The sequence below is a fragment of the Sciurus vulgaris genome (assembly GCF_902686455.1).
Source record: "Sciurus vulgaris genome assembly, chromosome: 4".
Lineage (NCBI taxonomy): Eukaryota > Metazoa > Chordata > Mammalia > Rodentia > Sciuridae > Sciurus > Sciurus vulgaris.
Window position 1 is genome coordinate 133,282,890 of NC_136464.1, and position 27,356 is coordinate 133,310,245.

The window sequence follows — 27,356 nt, forward strand, 5'->3', positions numbered from 1 at the left end:
TATCTGCCATAGAGGAAATACATAAATATTGCCTTCTTAATATGAATACAGGTGGACTTTATTATTTCAAAGTAGAAATTGCAGAAGTTTTGGGCAATTTTTGGTTGCAAAACCTATAGGGATATATAGCTGCATGTTTTTCATTAATGAATTATACAATATCAACATGATAGCCCCCCCACTGGAAAGTTAAATTATTCTAAATAGAGATGAGAATTTCATATTTTATGAGTTGAATATGTACCAAATTGTGCTGTTTAATAAGTAACTTGCAGCCTTGGATTGATGTTGATAAAGATGTAAAAACCAAATGTTGTTTTCCAAGCTGTGAAATTGCATGTTATTCATGCTAAAATATGAAGCTGATTATAAGATTCAATGGTAATCAGACTGAATTAATAATAATCCTGAAACAAACCTTCATTTTCTCAATAGTCCTGACAATTCAAGTAAATAAAAATTGAGAGGATGTACCAGTTCAGAAAATGAATTTAGCATTTTACTTAGTGCCTAAAATATTTCTCTGACTGATCAATAAAACTAACTAATTAAAATATTCTTTTATGGACTAGAAGGTTTTTGAAAGAATATGGATTCCCACTTACATGGTCTAATTATTGGATGAAACTAATCAAGAATGAAAGATATATGTGGTTGTTTATTGTCAGCATAGAACAAAGAGACTAATTGTGATTTACACAGTATATCACTATTTTAATTTAACATTTCCCTAAGTAAAACTAGAGCTTTTGCATTTCTTCCAGGAAGCCAAAATCTAGTAGAAATTATTTCCTGAAGACAAAGCCTCAAATTCAGAATTATTTTAAGTGTGTGTTTTCTGTTTTAACAATTTTTTAAAACTTTCTTACTTAAACTTCTACCAGTTAAAAAATACAAATGCTAATATGCTTTTTGTTTCTTATTCATAAATTATGTAAATGTATTCCTTATGAATAAACTATTTACTGTTTGAAACATATACAAACTATAAAGATTCAAATGAAATCTTTATAAAATTTTATGGCTGAATATCCAGTTTTAGAACTGTACCTATTTAAGATTTAGAAGTACTACTCATCTAGGAAAGAATATAATTTCATTACCACAATTTGGTGTTTTCTAATAACATCATCCTTCAATGTACTAATTTGTGGGCTGTTCTTCTCCTGTCTCCAACTCAGTATAGATTAAATTTTAGATTCATCAATTTAGAGAACAACATTTAAATAATTCATGCCTCAAATGAGGTATACATTAAGGACGATGATAATGGATTTGCATTTGGAGAAGATGTTACCTGTTAATACAACTTAGAAATACACATCTCACTTCCACTTCTGGTTATGTTGGGTTATTCTGATAACCAATTCTCATAAAAATAACTTAAAATACCAAATTATTTATAAAGTTATTCTTCAAACAACATTACCAAGTTATACATAAGACAGAATTTTTTTTTTTTTTTTTTTTTTTTTCAGTGCTGGGACGCAAACTCAGGGGCTCATATGTGCTAAACAAGCACTCTACCATTGAGCTACTTCTTGAAGTTTGGACAGAAATTAAAAAGAGAACTGTGGACTAAAAATTTCAGCATGAAAGGGGCATACTGGGGTAAGTTTGATGTTGTCCCTTGCTTTTGTTCTGAAGATAAGTCAAATTGTATGTGAGGAAAAAAAAGTCAAAAACAACAACAACAACAACAACAAAACACAACAGAATTCTTATCACTCTCACAGAGTAGGAATCATATTTCAGAATTCAGAGCTTTCCAGGGAAGAGAATATTAGTCAAAAACTCAGGTTTTCAATTGAGGCCCCTAAAATGATCTGTCTTAGAAACAAAACCTAGAAATAGAAACTTAAATCTGAATTTAAAGAGTCTCATTTTCTGATTTTATTAGGGTGACATGACACTTCTCCTCAGAAATTAACTCAGTCCTCTAAAAGCAAAATAACATTGAATATCTCCAAAAAGATTTTAATAAATAATGCCTGAATGTTTAATTAAATACAATCAAGTATGTCTGGAGAAAATATACTTAAATAACAAATAATTGAAAGTCTAGAGGAAAAAAAGAAAAACAATGGAACAGATAATCCTTAAGTTGAAGTTATTAGGTAAATATTTTGAAAAAAATATACACATAATGAATTTAGGAAAATAAATTAAAATGAGAATTTTACCAAGGAATTTTGCCCAGTATTGGAGAATCTATGAAAACTAAATAAAAACTCTAAAATTAAAAATGTATTATTACTAATATCAAGAACTAAAATACATGTAAAATTATACAGGAAAAAATAAAGATGGAAAGATTATTATGGGATTTGCAGGAAAATGGATGGAGTTGGAGAATATCATGCTAAGAGAAATAAGCCAATCCTCAAAACTCAAAGGCTGAATGTTTTCTCAGATAAGTGGATGCTGATACATGACGGGGTCCGGGGTGCGGGGAGGTGGGGAGTGCGATAAGAGAAAAATGGAGGAATGTTGGATTGTGTAGAGGAAAATGAGGGGAAGGGAGGGAAATGGAGAGGGGAGAAGGAAAGATGGTGTAATGAGATGAACATTATTACCCTATGTACATGTATGATTACACAAATGGTGTGAATCTACATCATGTACAACCAAAGAAATGAAAGTCGTACTCCAAAAAAAAAAAAAAAAAAAAAGTAAAAGCAAAAGGAAACCGTTTTTCAGAGAAAAGGAATAAAACCTGCACAAACCACAATGTTCAGTCACAAACAACAAATAATAAACATGTAAAGAATTTTAAAATGTGACCAGCAAACTGGAGATGTCAGTTAACAAAAATGTATACAGAAATGATAGAGTGAGGGAATCAACAGATGAGCATATTGAATGTGCTATCATAAATATACCCAAGAACCAAAAGAAAAACACGAACATGGTGAACAGAAAAAAGGAAATACATTTTAAAAACTTGAATGCAGAGATAAAAAATTAAATTATTTGATGATAATGGGTTTGTATGGCAAGTAAAGTCCAACAAACTTGAAACCATAGCAATAGAAACTTTTCAAGCTAAAAAACAAGGAGAAAACAACTGATGATAAATAAATGAAGAATCAACAGTCTGTAAAAGTGTATTAAGTAGTTGGAGCCCAAAGGGAATGGGGATGTGTGAGAGAGATGTTAAGAAATAATAAACAAAATATTGAAATTTTATGTAAGTAGTGCTATAAAGATCAAAAGCAATATTCAAGGGTAAATACAAAGTAAACCATGGTAAACTATATCAGAAAGGAATTTTCGAAAACCAAGAGCAATGAGAAAATGTTAAATGCACCTATGAAATGTAAAAGATGTGTTTCATTCAGAACAAGATAAAAATCATCAGACTTCTCCTCAGAAATAATGTAGTTCACTATTTTAGATTACATACATGAGTGATGACCCTGGGTTAGAGCCTCAGCAGCAACAAAAATAGAAAAATGATGCTCTAATTAAAAAAAATAAATAAATAAATAAACAAAAAGAAAAAAAGAGAAGGAAAGAAATAAATGAAAAAGAAAAAAGAGTTGAAACAAGTGGAAAGTGAATAGCCAGATGGTTGACAGAAAATAACCTTGCTGTTAAACTTTTCACTTTAAATAGTAGGTTAAATTCATCAATGAGGTACTGAAATTGTTGGCTACATTTACAAAGGAGTTGTCTATTCTTTCTTCAAGAATTTAATGAGTGATAATAAATAAAAGCATAAATTAAATGGACAAGTGTAAAAGTAAAAATATGTCAATAAAGAGAAAACTGTATAACTTTATTAATAACAGGTAACACATATAATTTTAAAAATTATTGAGGAGCATTCCACAATGGTACATCAGTTTGACATAAAAACACACAGCTATTTTTTATTTGGCTTTTAGATTAGTGTGATACAATGGAAAATTTGTACATAAGGTATACAACTTGAAATATATCTGAATTTCTGACCAGTGCCAGGTATGGTGTTGAATCAGCATTGCTTGCATTGGTCATGATGCCATATTATTGTAGAGATAAACTATGTAACTCTGGGAACATTCTTCCTTTTCATTCTTGACCCAAATATGTTATCATTCTTAGTTATCTGTCAGTATTTTTTTTTTTTTTTGGTGTTGACCGACAACTTTTTCTGAAGTAATACTGAACTGCTTTGTTTTCTCTTTCACTTTTAGTGAAGTGCAATAATGTAAAACAATATTTGGAAAAACATACTTGTATTAGATGTGTGTGTGTGTGTGTGTGTGTGTGTGTGTGTGTGTGCACGTGATGTATATGTAAATTTAATGAAAGACCTATATTGACTATATAACAATATCTCCTAGATCCCAATATTAAAATGTTAGAGAAAGCAATAAAATGGACAAAACTGTCTACTTTTTCTTTACTTGTAACTGACTAGAAAAAATTGTATAAATATTTATGGTGTGTAACATGATGTTTTCATGTGGATATATATCTCCATACACACATACACACATTGTGGAATGTTTAAATCAAATTATTTAACACATGCTTCCCTTCACAGAAATTTATATATTTAGTAATTTTTAGAACACCTAAAATCTACTTTTTAAAGCAATTTTCAAATTTATAATAAATTGTTATTAATTATAGTCACTATGGAGTAAATTGATCTCATGAACCTGTTTTTTAGTAGAAAGTCCTCTGACAAACATTCCTCTTCTCCATATATCAAACATCTTTTCATAACTACCCTTTCATTCTCTTTTCCTATGGGTTTGACTTTTTTACACTAATATAATACAGACTCAAATGTATAAATAAAATCAGAATACATGAACCTAGAGTTATACTAAGGATTTTAACACTTAACTCTTAATAGAATATGTAGATTAAAATTACTAAGAATAAAAAGTTTGAATAATGTAACAAATATACTCAATGCAATTGACTTAGGCACAATAATGCACACAAATGCAAACTAAATGTTCTTTTCAAATCCATAAGGAATAGTTATCAAAATTGGACAGAAAAGGTTGGTCAGATGTTGGTTCATGAAGCAAGGTTCAACACACTTCACTAAAAAAAGCAGTTTTATAGTGTAATTGCTTTAGCTTTAAGGTAATTATATGAAATCCTATAAGAAAAAGTAAGCAAAACAGCCCCAAATATTTAGGAATAATAACGTTTCTTGGTAATAATGTAAACAAAATATCACAATGAAAGTTAGAAAATATTTTAAACGTATTACCACAGTACATCAAAATTTGTGGATTGGAACCAAAGTCATATCAACAGAAATATTATAGCTTTAAGTATATGTATTAAAAAAGATGAAATTGTGAAATAAAAAGCCAACATAAGGATTCATTAAAATATTAAAACTTATTTAAAATAAGAATTAGAAAATACATAAGAAAAATAATGAAATATATTTTGGAAAATGATAAAAATTTAAAAACCCACAAGTATATTCTTTTAAATTGATGAATAAAGGCAACACACCTGTAGCAAAACTGGGTCAGAATACGAACTACTAAAAATAAGCAAAAAGGGAGCATCATTACAGATCTTATAGTGTTCAAATATCTCTAAGTCTTAAAAACATATTTCTAATGAATATGAGAAATTTTAAAAATAACATAACTATTTAGTAGTAAACTTATTAGTTTTGCTCAGAAATGTATAAATCTCTATCATCATAGAACAATTAAATATGTTGTTTCTGCAAATAAAAATAATTCTTAAAATTGGTGAATTATTTAGTATATTTGTATAAATAAAGCAGAATATCATGTATGAACATTTTTATACCTTTGAAAAAGAAGCACTTTTCAAAATTAACCAGTTTTAAATAAAAATTCTCAATAAATTAAAATTTGAAAGGAATTTCTTTAATCTGGTAAATGTTCTATATGCCTATGACCAATTTATAGCTAATGCTGAAATACTTGAAGATTCCTCCTTGATATCAGCAATGATTTAGAATTTTCTTCTACTACAGCAGTCAGTAAAATGAGGTAAATAAAATAAATATGAGAATTGAAAATGATGAATACAACTGTTAATATTCACAAATAATATGATTTTGAGCCTAAGGTAGAAATAATCTACAGAAAAACCATTGGATTAATAAGTGAAATAAACAAGACTGTCAGAATCAAGGACAATTAAAATTGTTAATCTTTAAAAGATTGTGTAAATATTACCAAAATAGTATGTTGTTGACAGAAGTATATTCAAATAAATCAATGACAGAAAATCGCATGTACCGAAAATCTCAATATTATAGTCATTTGAATCGCAACAAGATGACATAGCAGTATAGAAAATAAAGCACAAATCAATAGTATTATGATTGATAGATCTTCAGATATTTCTATAGGAAGATAATGAATACTTAGGAAAAATAAGTAACTACAACTATATCAGTCACAGATGGATTATAAACCTAAATGAGAAAGTTAAAACAATAGAGTTCTACAGCACATTAGAATGCATCTTTATAACACTGAACTATTTAAATATTTATTTAATACAACGAAAATATCACTAATAATAAAGACAAGGTTTATACACTGAAACATTAAAATTACAACCTTGGTTCATCAAAAAATTTTCTTGGAAATGTGTAAAGTGAAGGCACAGTGGCAAAAGTATGTGTAATATGTGCATACATTACAATACCCCTGTTAAGAATATATAGGGTTCTAAACCAAAGAAAATGATGGTATGCTTAAAAAGAGAAAACAAATACAAAAATCAATTCATATAAGAAGACATCACTTTCTAACCCCCATACAGGGGAATGAATTCAGGGGTACTTATCGCTGAGCTATATGCCCAATTCTTTTTATTTTTTATTTTGAGACCATGTCTTGCTAAATTGCCCAGGCTGGCCTCAAACTTGTTACATTCCTTCCTCAACTTCCCAAGTTGCTAGATAATAAGCATGTGCCATCATGTCTGGCTGAAAAGATCCTAATAGCTGATGTTATATTTGGATATGACGTGCCCCCAAAATCTCTTGTGTTAAGCAAGGAATATTCAGAGATAAGATGATTAGACTGTGAAACAATGAGAGCTATAAGGTAATCAGGGGACTGATCCATATGATGAATTAATAGTTCTAGTGGATTGCATGGGTGGTAACTGCAGGCAGGTGGATTGTGACTGGAGGAAGTAGGTCACTTGGGGTGTGCCTTTGGAAATTATATTTTTGTCTCTGATGCCACAGATTCTCTCTCTCTCTCTCTCTCTCTCTCTCTCTCTCTCTCTCTGCCTCTCTCTTTCTCTCCTTTCTAGCTGCCATGAGGTCAGCATCTTTCCTCCACCACACCCTTTCCTCATGGTGGTCTGCCTCACTTCCCACCCACATTTTAAAACTGTAAGCTGATAATAATCTTTTCCTCTAAGATTTCTTTGTCAGGTATTTGGTCACAGTGACAAAAAATGGACTAACCCCACTAATAAACTTGAAAATCAGATCAAAACATAACTACATAGCCACTGGGATAACTAAAAGTTTAAAAAAATACAAACTGACAATTTTAAGGATCTACATGGTATTTGATCTCCTCTTCCCTCACAAGAAGGACATCCTAAAGACTTAGCTCTATATTCATTTTGAAAGAAATCTTTAACTCCTAGAAATCTGGCTAGTCCTTCAAAAATTTTTTTTTTTAAACAGTGAAATCTTGGCATTTTTTTCTTTAATTTATTTAATATCACATTTCAGTGACTTTTTCTATAAAAGTGTAGGTATTTAGGGGAAAAATTTATAAAAGTCAGCATTCTTTTCAAAGTATGGGACCAAAACAGATGAAGAAAGATCAACTTACAGTATTTTACCAAATTTAAAATGTCAATGAGTATTAAGGACACCAGTATTTCAACACTACACCACCAAGAAAGAAATAATAATGTTAACAAAACTATGGTATGCCATCTTGATGTCACAGATGCTAACTTCAGAAAAAAGTTGAATCTTTGAATTGGAAAAAAGAACAGTAAGGGGTATTTTTAAAAAATGAAGACTTTTTTGCAGGACACTATAATATGATGATAGTAATAATAGCTTTTGTTGTATCTTTAATACATAATATATCAGGTAAATATATATCTAAACTGATTTTTTACTTCAAAGAAAATATTACATTTAGAGAGATTTAGGAGCAATTAAAAATTTGAGACAGTTTTTTACAGAATCCAACAACCCAAATTTTGGAGATTTTACTATGCTTAATGTTTTCTACTATTTACAACATGTGTTGATGAGGTTCAGTAAGCACAATGATATATCTCTGTCCAGGTTGTAAATAAATCAATTGAAATTAATACAAGTGAAAATCAAAATATCACCTTTATAAGAGAACTAATTATTATAGAAAGTAACTTATATGAAAATAACTTATGTTTTCCTCCTTTCTGGAGGAAAAAAGAATAAAGGCTCTTAGTCCTATATGACCAGCTTCTTCTTCCAAACTTGTTATTTGCCTGCCATTTCAGTTTTTCAATGAGGAATTCGAAGAAAGATTAAGAGGTAGCAAGAGTTACATTAACACATGTATCTTTACTTGTAAGAAAAGAGGCAGAAAGGAAGAGGGCTGATTTCTATAGTAATAATTCAACCAGAATTTGTCCATGTATACTTTTATGACTGGGCATGTAATGCTTTGTCAATACTCCAATGACTTTCCATTACCAGAGCAACTCAGACTCACTGCCAAAGAAAAGTCTAACTTATGCTTGGTTAGATGTAAGATGTGGACCCCACAATAACTTTGGAGATTAGCATGGTGTTAGCATGGTTACTTGGGAATGCAGATCACAGGAGATGAGGAGAAAGGATGGCCTACAGCTTTTGCATGGTGGGTGGTGGTGGGGTTGACGGTAGGGATAGAGGTGGGGGTGGATGGGAGAACAAGCCTAGGAAGAGATTTTAGCAACCCACATGCAAAAAGTAGTGACTTATTCTAAACTTAGTTTTGGTTTCTCTATTCGTGGAAATTTTTAGTTAAAACAGAAGAAAGTAGCCTTTTAGTTTTTTTCCAAGATAGCCTCTGAAAGGTCCAGTTCTAAACACTTTTATGGATGTACATATAAGTACTTTGTCATCTGAATGTGGTTCATATTTGCCCAAATGATAATTAGAAAATTTTGAAGAGTGGTTTAATATTAATTTAGGATTATAATACAAATAATTTCAGAGGTAAAAGAGATAGGTGGCTATTTTTGAAGGCTATATAAAAGCATTTTTTGTTAAATGCCATATGATTATAAACAAAAAAAAGTATAAAAAAAGGAAGGAAAAAAATAATGTAGACTATATGATCCCTCCCAAGAAATTTCCCTGGTCAACCTTGGTTGAACGTAATTTCTGCTGTCTCATAAACATATACCTAGAGGAGAGGATATTGCTCTGATTTTCTCAAAATTAGACTTTTACACGTTATTTTATAAAAAATATTAATTTTTATAAAATTCAACAACTGAACAACTGCCAGCAATAAAATACAAGGAAAAGGATTGTTGAATTTAAGTTAAATGTTTATCGAGCCACACACAAACCCCAAACTATGATGCTTAAAAATAGCCCTCTAAAATTAGGAAAACTAGTGAAATTGGGGTCAATAGCAGTATGTATCTTTTAACTGCATGTTTCAACTTGCAATGATTGATACTTTACTTAATAAAACTAGGGAAATGCTCACAGCCACGTTTTATACCTCTGTCCCTCCTTTGTTCATTTACTTTCTATTCTATTAAACATACTTCCAAATGTTTCAAGTCTTACTTTATAATTGAATTGCTTTGGCATGTCCTTTTAGGAGTCATTTAAACACAGCATCTCCATTCCTGAATTATTTTAGATAATCTCTTTAGTGGCTGGACTCTTGATTATTCACCCATTTCACATTACCTGAAACTTTCCTGTATTCCCACACCCCAAACTCTTCCACAGTCTTCTTGTTTTTATTTCTTGTGTTTATGCATAGTAAGAAAATTTCCTTTGCTTTTTTTTATTATTTCTGAGCACAGAGTGAGCACCTACAAATGACAAGATGCATCTCTCTACCTTCTATTACTGATAATTTTTATGAAAAAATTTAACATTTTAAATTTCTACCTGACTTAAAATATTTTTAATTAAAAAGTTTGTGTGTGTATGTGTTTTAACTTTTTTACTCTTGAAATTTAATAGCTACACAAGAGTAGTCTTAATTACTTTACTGTAACTTTTTCCTTGGGGAATAACTTTCCATTTTTTATTAGAAAACTGAAGTTTTTTCTTATTTTAATTTCAGGTAGGATGTGTGCGTTACCCGTTGAACTTGCTTACACCTTTGTTCTGTTCTGACATTCAGTATTGATGATGTATTTTCTTGGTCCCTGCTCTTCTACTGTGTATAACTCAGGTCCCCCTTCATACCTGTGATCTCATCTCATCCTGCTCTCTCTAAGGTGATGCTGTCCATAACATTTGTTCTACTACTGTTAACACTGAATGCTGCTTTTATTCCTCTAACAGGTTTCCCCTTGGTAGTTACAGATTGATTTCAACTTATTCCTTTTTCTTGCAACTACTTTCCTCAACCTTCATTTGTTTCATCTCAGCTGTTAGCTTGTTTTCAATTTTTTTTTTAGATTAAAGAGAACTATTTGAACAGTCACATTATGACTTTGCTTGTACTTTCAAATAATTTATCACTGTTCTTCAAAGTTCTTGTGCTTAAGATCCTTTTCTCATTTCGTTATCTACATGACTCATTCATGATTTATTTTAAAGGAGACAGTGAGTTGATGAATAAGTGAATGGAAAAATTAGAGGAAGACAATATATAAGCCTGTGTTGGATCATAGCTTGGATTTTTTTTTTTTTTTTTGCCTTAGAGATCTTTACTTTTTGCCCTAAGTATGAAGATACAATCATTTTCTGTGACTGAGGTGTAACTGTAGCTCCTGATGACACATCTTGGGGCCTCTTGCCTGTTGAATTCTGTTGACTTCTTTCACCTGCAAAGTAAGATTACAGGGGAAAAAATGAGAATACATTTTCTTTTAGAGCCTTTTCTGCTGTGCTGAGGCAATCTGCTGAGTCAGCATAGAGAAGAGATTCAAATCCAAGTCTGCTTGACTCAGGTCACAAAGCTTTTATATCATATTACACTTTTTGTCTTAGATTCCAAAATTCTTTGAAAGTAAGTCATAGAAAACCTCAGTAAACTAAGACATTTCGGAAATGGAATATTGTATTCAATTACATTTCAGTTTAAGATAAACAGGAAACACTTTGATTTCAAATTTTATTATTGAAAACTCCTTTAAAATGTATTAGCCAACTTCCTTGACCTTCTTAGTACATTATGCAAAAGATAATTGATTCTTCTTGGGAGGTTTGAAGGTTGTTGGGATCTCAATATCAATATTATAGGTGTGACTCCCACTATTGCATAAAATAGATGTAGGTATCTGTGACTAAATGCTATAAGTTTTCAATCCAACAGTGTTAATTTTTAATAGACCATGTCTTTAGTGTTGAACTGTTTCCAATGAAAAGAAAGGGAGAATATACATATTTAAACAAATAAGATAAATAACTCTTTCCATAGGGACATATTTATTATATTTTTATGTTTATCAAGTAACATATATTTACATATTATACATTTGTATACAGATGCTTCTGGACCTACTATTGATTTACATCCTGATAAAACTTTTGTTAGTTGAAAAATACTGTAAGTCAAAATTGCATTTAATACACCTAGCCTACTGCTCAGCTTGGCAATTCTATACTATAGAGTATTGGATTTTCCTTAGTGATTGGTCTAGGAGGTATGGTGTGTTTCTGCTGCCCAGCACCACAAGAGTATCATGCTGCTTATCACGAGCAAGGGAACAGACCAAAACCAAAAGTTGATATACAACATACCTTCCGTGTCATCACAAGTTTGAAAAATCATAAGTCAAATCATCATAAATGCAGGACTATGTTATGATATATAAAATTATATGTATATTTTCTGTATTCATAGACTTATAATTCTATTTAAATTATCATTCATCAATATTTTAAGGTAATTTGTTTTATTGTCTTCTCCTTCTAGATTTTAAAGTAATAAACTAAGACACCGAGATAAGAATGAGCTAAGTCCATTCAGTATCAGAAAATAGTCATAAATATTAGGTAATACTGCAACACAAGGAAATCTATGTCTTCCATGCCATGTATCATAATTAATGCAGTCTATGAAAAATCTGAAATATGTTTGCATCAAAAATTTTAAGGTTCCTTTCAGCACAACAACAACCTGGACAATTTTTACAGATGGTAAAAATTGATAGTTACATCACAGGTTTTTTTTCAGCTAGTATTAAGAAATTTCTGAAAATTTAACCCCATTTGTCATTTTTTCCTTCACCTATTTGGTAACTTGTAAACACAACTTAAATGCATTTTGAAGAATTATAGTTTGCATGTTTTTTTGACAATATTTCCAGTGTTGGTTTTCACATTCTATTTCTTGATGTTTTCATTACCATCCACATTTTAGGTTATTTGATAGCTAAAAAAAAAAAAAAAAAAAGAAGAAGAAGAAGAAAAAGAACTAGTGAAAATACCTGAAAACTCCCTCATGTTCTTATCTTTCAAAGTGAAAAGCATGTGCTGAGTAGATGAATTAAAAGAAGATAGGGACACATAGACTGCAGTGTAGCAGAAGCCATTGATCTTTACAAATTAGGCTGACAACACAGATCCATTAAAGTCCACAACACAATGAAAAAAAAAAAAAATCCTTTCCTTTGGCCTTTCTTTTATCTTCACTCTTCCTGAATCTTATTCTTCTCTCCCACACTCTCCTGTCCTTCAGAAGAAACACTAAATACTGATGAGGTAATGGCCTTTACAAACCTTTCAATCTTATTTGAGAAATTACTCTATTCTAAACAATAATATTTGGTACTATCTGAATATCAATAAGTTTGCTATTTCATGGATCATGCAGTGGAGAAGAATCAAGACAGTATGAAAGAGTTACTCATTGTAAGACAGTCCCACCATTTCAATGAAACCCATTGGGAGTTAAAACAGAACACTCACTACCATTTCTTACAGAATTTATCACTACATTTTTCACATTTTGAGTTTCAGTTTATTTGTTTACTTATATTTTGTTTTTACATGAAGAAAAACTTAAGGTTAGAAACCAGATCTTCCTAGGCTTCCCTACTCAAATAAGACCTAGCCACAATACCACCCATTTGCTTAGTTATTTGAGACATGTTTATTAGATACTTAAGAGAAGGGAAGAATGCTTACTAGTGCAGCTGTTTAAATGACTGAATTACTTGGATAAGTAATAAAAATAGAGTAATGAATGTAATTGAATGTGATATAAATTACGACAGGGAGAAAAGGTCTGCTGTGCAGAAATTCTACCTCATTTTCCAATTCCTACAAAGGAGAAAATCATTCTGAACCTGGGCCACCCAAATTTTATTTTTCTTGTATCCTAGCCCTTAAATGACTCTTATAATCCATCTTATTTTCATGCTAAACCAGGAGTACCTTAGAGGCATGAATCTTGTCATCTTCATGTTTATATTCTCAGTGACTATTTTAGTGCTTGCCAAAAGCAGATGGTCAGGTGTGTGTTTTGTGTGTGTGTGTGTGTGTGTAGGTGCAAATGTATACATATGTGTATTTACATAGACTGTAAAAATTAGGCAATTTCTAAATTAGGCTACTTTGGAAAAATTATATGGCATTACTGGGAAACTTTCTCACCCAATCAAATGGACCAAAAAAGGAAATCCATTTCCATGATTCAGAAGCAGGAGTTCTGTTTCTGGGCCACGTGACTGGTGCCATGCTAGCACTTTCCATACAGCACTATATTTATGCAAGGTCATTCAGAGAGGGAGTATCACACAGTACACAGGAGCATTTGGGTCAATGCACTCTTGATTTGTCTGTTGATTCCTTTCCTTATGAGGACTAATAATTTAGAGAAGAAATTTAACTTCTCTGTATTTGATCTTTTGTATATATTAATAAGAATTATAGTTGATTCATAATGTGTTGTCTTAAACAGAAAATGTATATTTGACAGTTTGTATAATATCTAGAACATAGTAAACACTCAGTTAATAATAGCTTCCACTGCTCTCAACCTGACCCAAGTGGAGACTGCACTCACTGAATGTGCATCACTAAATGGAGAAATAGGTAGCTGACTTTGCAATTAAGGAAGGGAGGACTGTGGTAGGTAATAAGGCAATTTAGGTAGTTTTTTTTTTCCCTTTCAGTACCAGAGTCATGATGTCTAGGTTGATGAGTTTTGCCAGGGAACATAACCATATCCATCAGCCCAGGAAGTAAAGACTAGAAAACTGAGCCATACATTTCTGCCTCTAAAAGCCTGAAAAAAAAAAAAAAAAAAAAGTGACATAAAAACTTAATTTGGGAATTATTCCTTTGTCTCTTTCTAGAAATTTTAGGATATGATTGGGCTATTCTAAGTCCCAAATAGCATTGGTCTAATAGTATAAGAAATCTGTATTACATTTCTAAAGTCTATCACAATTAAAAACTTTTTATTTTTTATTTTTTGGGGGGTGGGTAACAGAGATTCAACTCAGAGGTACTTGACCACTGAGCCACATCCCCAACCCTAATTTGTATTTTATTTAGAGAAAGGGTCCCACTGAGTTGCTTAGTGTCTCCCAGTTGCTGAGGTTGGCTTTGGACTGGTGATCCTCCTGCCTCAGTCTCCTGAGCTACTGGGATTAGAAGCATGCAACACCAAGCACAACGGATAGTATTTTATTTTCAAGGTAAGAAAACACAATACATTGCAGATTTTCTTTTCTTTCTATTTATTTTAGTTTTTAGTTTTCTTCTAGAGATATTAAAATGACACTTATCTCATGTTTATGAGATTATTCATATTTTCCCACTTCTATTACTCCTTGAGATTTTCAACTTTCAAAAGTATTTCCTCAGCAATACAATTTCCTACATAGGGATTTATTAACAACCTTTTCCAATCTCCAACCAGATTATTAATAAAGTTAACAATCAATATAAATCTTGACCAGATGTTCCTGGTGAAAATTCAGGTTTTTATGTAGGAATGCTTGCACATAATTCTTTTCTCAACATGTAAAATACTGAAGCACTCCCTTGAACTTTGCCATTGTGTCCATTTGCTAGCCTTGAGGGGGAAAAAAGGCTTATGTATCAATTTGGTCTCAAATATCTGAACATAAATTGAAATACAGTTATAAATGCAGCTATTTTGGCAATAACATATTTCTAATTTCTTATTTCAAATTTAAAACATTGTATTAAGTATAAAAGTTATGTAGAAAACAAGTGAAATGTTTTGAACACTTTAGCACAAATTGCAAGGCATGTGTTTACTGGGATTTTGAATCACTGGTGGGAAAGACTTAGGTGGAGATCATTAATGCAGAGGTTAGACAATGATTGAATCTGTGGTCAGTTGTTATGCTTATTTAACAAAATCTAAATATTGAAGTGATTTCTTAAATGCCAATGTGCAATTAGTTTCTTAATATCTCCTTCCTTATACCTGTGGGTCACATCAGTCTGTGAATTTTTTTTTTTAAAGCAACTTCTGCTTTTTTTTTATGTAGACAGTTTCACAGATTACAGGACTGCAACTTTTGTAATAGGAGGTGTGAGTCTTCTTCCTATCTTACTTTTGGGTCAGACATGAGGTTAATTCCAGAGAAGTGTATCCTGCAAAAATTTAGAAGCAGGGAACTTGAAACTAATTAGATGACTCTTAAAACTTTCACTCAAACTGAAAGTATATATACATTAAAAAAAAAACCAAAAAAACAAAAAAAAAACAGTGGGTGAAATTTGGGGCTCATTTGGGGAAGTGGAGTTTTCTTTTCCTGGAGTGAACTACCAAGTGAGAGTTTCCCACCCACTCCTGCTCTCAACCCCCTCCAAGTGGGAAGGGATCAGAATTCCTTCTTTTGTCCTTTCAAATGCAGAGTAAGCCTGGGCTACAAGAAAATACCTGGAGAATTTAATAGGAGTCTTCTGATGTTTGGAATGGGCAGTTATAGAATGGACAGTGATCTGAGTCAAACCTGAGAAGTTGGCAGTGTGCGGGGCAGGAGTGCTGCTAAGGATATGTGGAAGGAAGTGACTGCTCTGTAAGCAGCTGGCTATTGGAACTAGCTAAGAAAAAGTGTGGGTGCCCTTTTCCCTTGGGCCACTTTGGTGTCAAAAAGTCTGAATAAGCTTTACTTTATGACTCTGCAGAAAGCAGCTACACGAGTCTGTGGCCTCATAGGGATTACAGAAAGGATGTGGATGTGCTTCAAGTGTGGATATAAACATATCAAGAGACTGAAAGCAAACAGTAGCAGTGACAGTCCCTGCAAATGGACTTTAAACATCGTGAGACCCGGTGAGGGTAGCATTATCTGATGATTTTGGATATGTAGTCCCTCCTGCTTGATTCACTTTTCTTGAATACTCCTCACTCTAAAACCAAAGGGACCAAGAAATTGGGTTAGCCACCTGAAGGAGAAGTGACAGAGAAAAACATTAACCAAACTCCATCCCTGATCTTAGACTTCCTGCGTAGAGCAGACACTAGCTGAGGGTGAGGGAAAGATTAAAATACATTGGACAGGACATTCCAATTTCTAAACAAGAGAGCTTGTTTACTGACGGAACATGACCAGAGAACTCTTTATTTCCTATGAGTGAACAGAAAAGTTAGGGGCTTGACTGTGTTATCACCCAGGGGTAGGATGAAAACTTCATCCCTGAATAAACATAAGGGATAAAATACTAAACTCACTTTATGATTACACCTAATGAGTTCTGCTGATACAGTGCTATTTAAGCTCTCCATTGTGTTAACCAAAATAAATCATGTACGACCCTCAAGATTATTTATGTTTAAAATTATCTATAATGATGCCAATCTGCAGTCTCATGCCAGGAGTTGGGCAAACACATCTAATAGATACTAGATTTCTTTTCCTCTAAAATTTCAAAATATTTGGAAGTACAATATATGCTAAATTGTTACATTCACTAATCTGGAGGTTTAGCAGAATGGATCTATGCTATTTCCATTAGTTTCAAGGAAAATCGCAGAACAAACATGCTATCATTCTAAATATACCTTTGACAAGGGTAAGACTTCAGTTATTATTATGGAAATTTGAAAAATATCTAATAGGACTTGGGGGTGATTTTTTGTTTATAAGAATTATAGGGTATTATTCTTCAGATTTTCTTTACTCTCTGGTCTGTGTTTCTGGACATTTATATAACTGAGGTTACATATTCTTGTTTACACAATATTAAACATATACAACTACACGCATGCTATCTTTATAGCATATATAGTCTTTTTAGAAGTTGGTAGTCATTTTTATGCTAACTTTTGCATGGCATCATTCCAATGAGATATCTTTTCATTCTACAGAGAGTTTAGGAGTTGGACTTGTTATTTTTAGAAACGGGGAAAAAAACATCTCTCCAAGGTAATGGGACACCATGAGGTGTGCTCTTGCATATTACTTCCTTTACTAATTAAAGGGAATGTGAGAGTGAAAGTAAGTTGGCATTGTTAAAGTAAATGACCCAATGCTTCAGTAATGAAGACACATCTAAGCTCAAGTTTATTGTTTTAATTTTAATCTTGAGCAATTTTAGCTCGAGCAGAGTAGGTTGCTCTACATGTCCTGCAGTGCATCCTGTCCTTTGCACCAACAATGCAACCCACTGACTATAAAAACAAAACCATCTGTAATAAGTTGCATTTTGGAATGAAGTGGTATATTTATATGCAAGGTGAATTGATATTGGACATTTATTAAATCTTGTTTTTAACAGGCTGTCATAAGTGGGGTTCTTCAGAGGGCAGAGATATCGGGAGACTAAAAGTTGCTTAAATTATGCCCCATAAAAATATAGATGAGGCTCAGATGCCTTTGGATTAAATATTCATTACTGAATATTTACATAATGCATGTGAAAGTGCTTTTAAAATAAAAACTCTCTTTATATAAATGGAAGCTATGGCCAGATTTTCCCCATTATACCCAGTAGAGCACTTCAAAGCATCCTCTGGAGCCTTGGAGAGGAGAAATTCCTTCCATCACGTCTACAAAGGAAGGGGAATGATTATTCCATGCTATCCAAACTTATCCTGCTTAAATGATTCTGGCAGTCTAAAACTGTTCAACCTCTAGGAGGATATCTATTTTCTGTGATTTATAAATATATGATTCTAAAGAAAACAAATATATTTTTTAACTTCCACTGAAAAGTGTTGAGTGTTCAACAAGGCCTTGTCAATAAATTATGCAGGGAGGCAGAGACATGAGCACAGACAGAGCTGGCTTCCTATCCCAACTCTACCTCCACTGTTTACTAGTTGTGGGCATGACCTTGTACTGATAATTTCAGCTCTATTTCTTTGTTCCTCTTCTTTTTCGTATGAGATTGTAATGTCTACCTGGTAAGGCTACTTAGAAATTAAATGACATAGTGCAGGCAGCATTACCAGGATCTGACACATTGAAAAGGCTGAAAAACAGTTAATTTCCTCCCACATAAATACAATATTATTGCCAAGTTGAAAGGAGCCAACTCTCAATTACCCACAGTAATATATGGAAATCCCTATGCAGATAAATAAAAATAATGTGGGCATAATTTTCACACATAGTTTTGTGATCTATTTTTAAATTTTAAAATTTTCTAATATTCCACTACAGAATTTAGATAGGAAAAAAGGATTTTAGAACTAAGTGGTCCAACCCTCTCATTTTATAGATAAAAAAAGTCAGAGATAACAAATACAATTGTCAATGTAATACAACTAGTTAGTGGTAAAATGGAAACTGAAGATTAAATCATTTTTTCCCTGTTCTGTGATTTTATAGTACTTCAAATAAAATAATCAAACTGATGTTCAAAATAATCTCAACTGAAATAGCTGAAAAAATACCACTTCCACTAACTACCATGCTATTTATTACTTGCCTTCTGATAATTTTTTTCTGTGGGTATGTGTTGTAATTTTTTACAGTAGTCCAAAGGAACATACAGGGTTAGAATTCATGAATAATTCCAGTGGAGATTCTGAATTAGTTTAGTCTAAACTTTGGGCTATTTAGGACAACTATGGATTAGAAAATATCAATGAGTAAGTCCTAAAATAGTGATTGGGTAACTTTGCAATTCGCAGGTTGTATTGTTTACTCCAGAGTTTATGAGTAGAGTTGGGATGAAGACTACTTTTTAGTCTGAGCACACAGACACAATCTTAACTGAATATCTTAGCTTATAACATCCCTGGAGGCAAACAGTAATTAAATGCTTTGTAGTTAAAGTCCTTCTATTGTGACTCATAAGCAGGTAAATCTAGCATATGATAACAGTGAGCAGAGCTACTGATAATGACATAAATAATGATAAAGTAAGAGTTAGTAATAATTTCTATGAGAACTGGAAATTGAGATATGTTTTAGAAATTCACATAACAGATAATCTTCCAGGGAAAGAGACTCATTTCCCATTACTCTCTATCTGTACTTCTCCAACGGCACTTATTCTCTAACTTGCACTGGAGTTATTTATGCACTTCTTATCTCTTCAATTGTACCATAAACAGCTTGGGGATCAAACCTCTTTCAGCCTCATTTTTATAGTTTCTGAGGCATTTGCTTATTATACCCTGGCCATAAAAGACATTTAACAAGAATGGCTTAAATGAATTAATATATTTTTGCTATGATGATATTGGAATTACATTTCATATAATGGAAAGAGGAAATAATAATAAAGTAGTTGCAATCCTTCCTGGAGGAAAGGAGATGTTCTCATATTCTCTTTCAATAAAGGAAATAAATTACAACACTTTCTCCAAGGGTCTCAAGTAAAAGAAAAAAGTGAAAATAAGAAGGTTTGCTATAGTGGTTTAAAATATACTCACTTTAATATAGATTCTTTTGTAATTCCACGATTTATTTGAATTATTTCAAATGAGATATTCATAAATGAAATATAAGCTGAACATTAAAAAAGGTCAAGTCCCCTTCTGTATGTGACCAACTTTTACTTCATGATTTCTGACTCTGCCTATGCATCGCAGACACTGGCGGCTGACTATGCAATATCTATTCCTCATTTTTCTTTCTAAAAGAATCTGTAATTTGTTCAGGGATCCACTGTGCTCCCATGAACTCCAAGAGACTCAGAAGAAGCTCAATTTCTAGCTCCAGTAAAAAGTCTGTCTCTGATGGTCTAGTCCAGTCGTGGTTTGCCATCACCACCCCCCAGGACTGATGAGAATGTCTGATTGAGCTATCAGTGCACAATTACTGACACACTCTTCAAGAGTTATTGATCCAATAGGGATGATTTTCAGAAGAGTTTGTCTGTTCTCTTGTTGCTCTCCCTGTTTCCTCCCCTCTCCCCCTCCCCCACCCCCTTCTCTCTTCCCTGCCTCTACTCCTCCCTCTCAGCCTTTCCCACAACTCCAGGTTTTAAATTTCCCCTTGCATGCTGGACATGAAAAAGGCAGTATGCAACCAAACAGCTTTGCAGAAACCCAGCACTTTTTAACTCCTAGGAGGAATATCAGCTCTTACTTAAGCTGATGCTGAAGGAGCTGAGCAAGGAGAAGAATTTGGGTTCATCATGTTATCTCTGAGACACTTTCTCAACCCACCGTCCACATGAACTTGCACTTTCTTAAAATGATGAAATGTACGTATTGTTTAAGCCAGTTTGCTCCAATATTGTTGCAAACTAATTTTGATGCACTCCTTCACCTCAATCCTCCACCTCATTTTTAAATTTCCTTCCTCGCCCACTTATTTTTCTATATGTGCCATTATTATTCTTATGTAGAGAAACATGTCTAGCTTTATGATACTAAATGATTACCATTAAATATGGACAATAGCAAGGGAAAATAGTACAAACTCAAATGAAATGCTAGCAGCTAAAAGGCCGCTTTTATAATGTGCATTCGTAGCAGCCATTTGAGTGAGTCTACATAATGGTTTTAAAGGACTTTCAATAATGTTTCCTGCAGCTGTGCAGACTTTTAACTTTTAACTCTTCATTTAAAAAATACATCTAAATATAAATCAAGCACTATACACTTCCAATTTAGCTGTTTGAATGGAAAGAGAAAGTTGAAAGCTGGAGCAGTCATGAGTAAGTGCTATAGAAAGCTGTAGTCGACAGTTGCAATTTAAAACCAATCAAGTGGGCAGGAGAAGGGGAACACAGAACCTGAAAATAACTGGTAAGCTTAGAAATAGTCTTAAAGCAGCAGCTACACTAATAATGATTATGGCTAATTAGTGATCCAAGGGTACCACCCTCTCAGTAAGAGGAGTTGGAAGGTGAGAAGTAGTTTAAGCACAGTCTGTCAGTCTCCACCAGCCCTATTCACCTGAGCCAATCTTCCCTAATAAGGGAAGATTTTGCCTTTACCAAAGTGCAGAGAGTATGAGGGGGCGGTATCTACATAGTGACGTGACATGTGTCCACACTTCAAGATTTTTTGAGACTGAAATACTAAGACATTTTAAGGTGGATGACATGCATAACATGAGAAATGACTTGGAGCCAAGACCTGGACTCTCAAGACTATTACTCCTGGGATTATGCATCTGGAAGGTAGAAAACAGGTTAGCTTCTGTAATGTCAACCAAGGTCAGTACAACTCGAGTGAGAGGAGGGGGGAAGATATTTTAGACCTAAAATAATGCTTTCTCTTTTAGCACTGTGAAAGAAATTACAGTGTCTTGGTTGTTCTTGTATTTTCATGTAGTTATAATCCGAGCAAGTTATTTAAGGTCTTTCCCCCCTCTGAAGACAAAGAACATCAACCCTGTACTGTTTTTCTTTCTAGGGCATTTGTGAAAGGAAAACTTACATATGTGAAAACTTTTTCTACATAGCAAAGTACTATAGTGATGCTAACAATTGGCATTATTTTTATTAAATTATCCCTTTCAAGCAGAAACCAATTAGGAGATAAGCTGCACCTTTGAAAGTTATTATATAAGCCATGGGAATGATCACTTGTTTCAACCATATGAAATTTTTTTTTTTTTTTTTTGCAGTGCTGGGGATCGAACCCAGGGCCCTGTGCTTGCAAGGCAAGCACTTTACCAACTGAGCTATCTCCCCAGTCCCATATGAAATTTTTTGAAAAAAATGAACAAAAATTTTAAAAAAATCTTTAAAGCAATATTAGATGACTAAGAATAATGGAAAAGCAGTTTAGTATATTTGTCTTTGATTTTTTAAAATTTTTGCCTATATATATTTTCTACTATATTTACAACTTTCATTGTTTCTTTCTTTCTTTTCTCTGAGATACTTTTGGTAGAAACTATCAAGGCCTGGTTTGCATTTTGTTCTTAGTTCCTGAATCTCAACTTTTGGGACTTTCCCTCTCTCCTCTCCCTGTGGATGGAGGTGAAGGTAGATAAGTGTGAAATACAATTTGAGATACTCTGAGAACATTTGCTCAGTGCTCACAAAGGAACCTGAACTGACTCCAGCAGAACTAGACAAGGCGAGATGGGGAGGCATTCACAGACAGAAATGCAGTTGCTACAAGGACTTCTTGGTTGACCCTGAGTGTCGCTTAATTTTCTTTCCATGTAGTTCAATGAAGAGAAGGAAGCATGAACAGTTACCTGTTTTTTTCTTTCTCTGTGTTATAAAGGTAATTTATGGCCTTTATCCTTGAATGAGTATTAGAAACAGTAAAATACAAAGAAAATAAAATTTAAGCATAATTTCCATATGCAAAAGAAAAAAAAAAGCTTATTAACATGTTGCTGTGCATATAGGAATGGAGAATATAAATCAGTTCTGTGACAGATTGTGTTTCCCAAACAGGTCAGAGCAATATTTTTGATCCTATGCACTCCTTTCAGACCCTTATCACTTGCCATCAGAAAGTAGGATATTTTTATCTTCCCTCCGATGCTGGGTGGGAATGAATGGTAACCGCCTCAACTAGAAGCATGTGGTAAAAGGGATACTGTGCTTCTTTTGAGCTGGATTATAAGTGGTGACATGGATCCTTCTGGCTCCTTCTCTGAATATTCACCCTTGCTTTCAGCTACCATGCTGAGAAGCAGCTCTGAAACACCACAGCCAAAGACTTCTTCCAGAGGCCTTCATGGAGAAAAATCAAGGTACCCAGCTTCCAACGTCACCAGAGGTGTGTGTAAATCAGCCTGCACAGGATTAGAGCCCTAATTTTCACATCAGCCCCCTGAGACTAGATCTCAGTCAAGAAACTTAAGTGTCTGGGTGTAGGTGGTGCACACCTGTAAGCCCAGCAACTCAGGAGCAACTGAGGCAGGAGGATCACAAGTGTCAGGTCTGCCTGTGTAACTTGGTGAGACCCGGTCTTAAAGTAAAAATTAAATAGATCCTCCCCCCACCCCTGCAGGCTTTTTCCACAGGGCGATCCAAGATGGCGGACTAGAGGGTGACTGTATCTCCAGTCGCTCCAGAACCCAGGATTCAAGAAGGGGAGGCATTGAGAGACTCAGACTAAAACAGACCCACGGGGTGAGTCTCCCCCACCCGGTGAAGCACTGCCTGGGTGGCAGGCCCGGATTCGGGTGGCTTATTAGAGTAGGGCAGAGCAGCTAGAGTCTTCCCCAGGCAGCTCTGCGCACTCCGGAGGTGGGCTGCACCCACAGGGCCAGATTTTCCAGCATCTCAGAGCAGGCCCCCCAGTGAGAGCCTTTCTGTACAGAACCAAGCTTCAAGTCCCTGAACCAGGGCGGCGAGTTCCTGCCCACGGGTTGCTTCAGGGACCAGGACACGGCAGCCAGGGACTTCCCCAAGCAGCCTGCAGCACGGCCCCCTCCGGCGGGAAGTGCCTTTCCAGGCTATCTTCTTGGAGCACACTGCCCAGTGAGAGCCTCTCTACACAGAGTCAGCCACAAGTCCCCAAGCCAGCGGTGACTTACGGCCCGCAAGCAGCCTCTGAGACCAGGGCAAGGCAGCCAGAGACCTCTCCAGGTGGACCTGCCCCCTGCCCCCTCTCCCCAGCCGCAGGCTTTTTCCACGGGGAGATCCAAGATGGCGGAGTAGAGGGTGACTGCATCTCCAGTCGCTCCAGAACCCAGGATTCAAGAAGGGGAGGCATTGAGAGACTCGGACTAAAACAGAGCCACGGGGTGAGTCTCCCCCACCCGGTGAAGCGCTGCCTGGGTGGCAGGCCCGGATTCAGGTGGCTTATTAAAATAGGGCAGGGCAGCTAGAGTCTTCCCCAGGCAGCTCTGTGCACTTCAGTGGTGGGCTTCTCCCACAGGGCCAGATTCTCCAGCATCTTGGAGCAGGCCCCCCAGTGAGAGCCTTTCTGCACAGAACCAAGCTTCAAGTCCCTGAACCAGGGCGGCGAGTTCCTGCCCGCAGGTTGCTTCAGGGACCAGGACAGGGCAGCCAGGGACTTCCCCAAGCAACCCGCAGCCCGGCCCCCTCCAGCGGGAAGCGCCTTTCCAGGCTAGCTTCTCAGAGCAGGCACCCCAGTGAGAGCCTTCCCACACAGAGCCAGCTCCAAGTCCTGGAACCAGAAGCGGGCTAGGGGCAGCTTTCCTTGGAAGCACTGCATTATCAAGTTCCTCCAAGATTTCAGGCTACTGAAGGCAGGAAGGTGAGACACTGGAAATCTACAGGGACATTATAAACCAATAGAAGAATTCTGCAATATCACAAAGTCCCACTGACATCTGAACTAATATGAGGAAACAAGGGAAGAAAATGTCTCAAACAAACCTAGATAGTATATCAATAAAACCCAATGACAGCACAGCAGAAGAAATGTTAGAAAGGGAGTTCAGAATGTACATAATTAAAACAATCAGGGAAGCAAACAAGGAGATGAAAGAGCAAATGCAGGCATTGAAGGAGGAGATGAAAGAGCAAATGCAGGCATTAAATGATCACACCAATCAACAATTAAAGGAGCAAATATGGGAAGCAAAATATCATTTCAATAAAGATTTAGAGATATTGAAAAAAAAAAAACAGAAATCCTTGATATGAAGGAAACAATAAACCAAGTTAAAAACTCCATAGAAAGCATAACCAATAGGATAGAACACCTGGAAGACAGAACCTCAGATATTGAAGACAAAATATTTAATGTTGAAAACAACGTTGACCAAACAGAAAAGATGGTAAGAAATCATAAACAGAACCTACAAGTACTATGGGATATCATGAAAAGGCCAAATTTAAGAATTATTGGGATTGAGGAAGGCTTAGAGAAACAAACCAAAGGAATGAACAATCTATTCAATGAAATAATATCAGAAAATTTCCCAAATATGAAGACTGAAATGGAAAACCAGGTACAAGAGGCTTATAGGACTCCACATATGTAAAATTACAACAGACCCACACCATGACACATTATTATGAAAATACCTAACATACAAAATAAAGACAGAATTTTAAAGGCTGCGAGAGAAAAGAATCAAATTACATACAGGGGAAAACCAATAAGAATATCAGCAGATTTTTTCAATACAGGACCCTAAAAGCTAGAAGGGCCTGGAACAACATTTTACCAAGCCCTGAAAGAAAATGGATGCCAACCAAGAATCTTATACCCAGCAAAACTTACTTTCAGATTTGACGATGAAATAAGATCTTTCCATGATAAACAAAAGCTAAAGGAATTGACAAAAAGAAAGCCAGTATTGCAGAACATTCTCAGCAAAATATTCCATGAGGAAGAGGTGAAAAACAATGATGCAAATCAGCAACGGGAGGAACTAGTCTAAAGGAATAGCCAAATAAAGGGGAAACCAAATCATGTCAATAAACAAAAATGAGTCAAATGACTTGGAATACAAATAATATCACAATAATAACCCTGAATGTTAATGGCCTGAACTCATCAATCAAAAGACATAGACTGGCAGATTGGATTAAACAGAAAAATCCAACAATATGCTGCCTGCAAGAGACTCATCTCATAGAAAGAGATACCCATAGACTAAAGGTGAAAGGATGGGAAAAAAACATACCATGCACATGGACACAGCAAAAAAGCTGGAGTATCCATCCTCATTTCAAATAATGTGGAAAAGAGGAACTCAATGTATCCCTGTTCGCTGATGACATGATTATATATTTAGAGGAACCTGGAAATTCCACCAGAAAACTCTTAGAACTCATAAGTGAATTCAGTAAAGTAGCAGGTTACAAGATCAATGCTCATAAATCCAATGCATTCTTACACATAAGTGATGAATCTTCAGAAAGAGAAATTATGAAAACTACCCCATTCACAATAGCATCGAAAAAATAAAGTACTTGGGAATCAATCTCACAAAAGAGGTGAAAGACCTCTACAATGAGAACTACAGAACACTAAAGAAAGAAATTAAAGAAAACCTTAGGAGATGGAAAGATCTCCCATGTTCTTGGATAGGCAGAATTAATATTGTCAAAATGGCCATACTACCTAAAGTGCTATACAGATTCAATGCAATTCCAATTAAAATCCCAATGATGTACCTTACAGAAATAGAGCAAGCAATTATGAAATTCATCTGGAAGAATAAGAAACCCAAAATAGCTAAAGCTATCCTCAGCAGAAAGCGCGAAGCAGGGGGTATCGCAATACCAGATCTTCTACTCTATTACAAAGCAATATTAACAAAAAAGTCATGGTATTGGTACCAAAATAGACAGGTAGATCAATGGTACGGAATAGAGGACACGGACACAAACCCAAATAAATACAATTTTCTCATACTAGACAAAGGTGCCAAAAATATGCAATGGAGAAAAGATAGCCTCTTCAACAAATGGTGCTGGGAAAACTGGGAATCCATATGCAACAGAATGAAACTAAATCCCTATCTCTCACCCTGCACAAAACTCAACTCACAATGGATCAAGGACCTCGGAATCAGACCAGAGACCCTGCATCTTATAGAAGAAAAAAAAAAAGTAGGTTCAAACCTTCAACTTGTTGGCTTAGGATCAGAGTTCCTTAACAGGACTCCCATAGCACAAGAAATAAAAGCTAGAATCAACCACTGGGATAGATTCAAACTAAACAGCTTTCTCTCAGCAAAGGAAACTATCAGTAATTTGAAGAGAGAGCCTACAGAGTGGGAGAATATCTTTGCCACTCATACTTCAGATAGAGCGCTAATTTCCAGAATCTATAAAGAACTCAAAAAACTCTACACCAAGAATATAAATAATCCAATCCACAAATGGGTTAAGGAGATGAACAGACACTTCACAGAAGACGATGTACAAGCAATCAACAGATATATGAAAAAATGTTCAACAT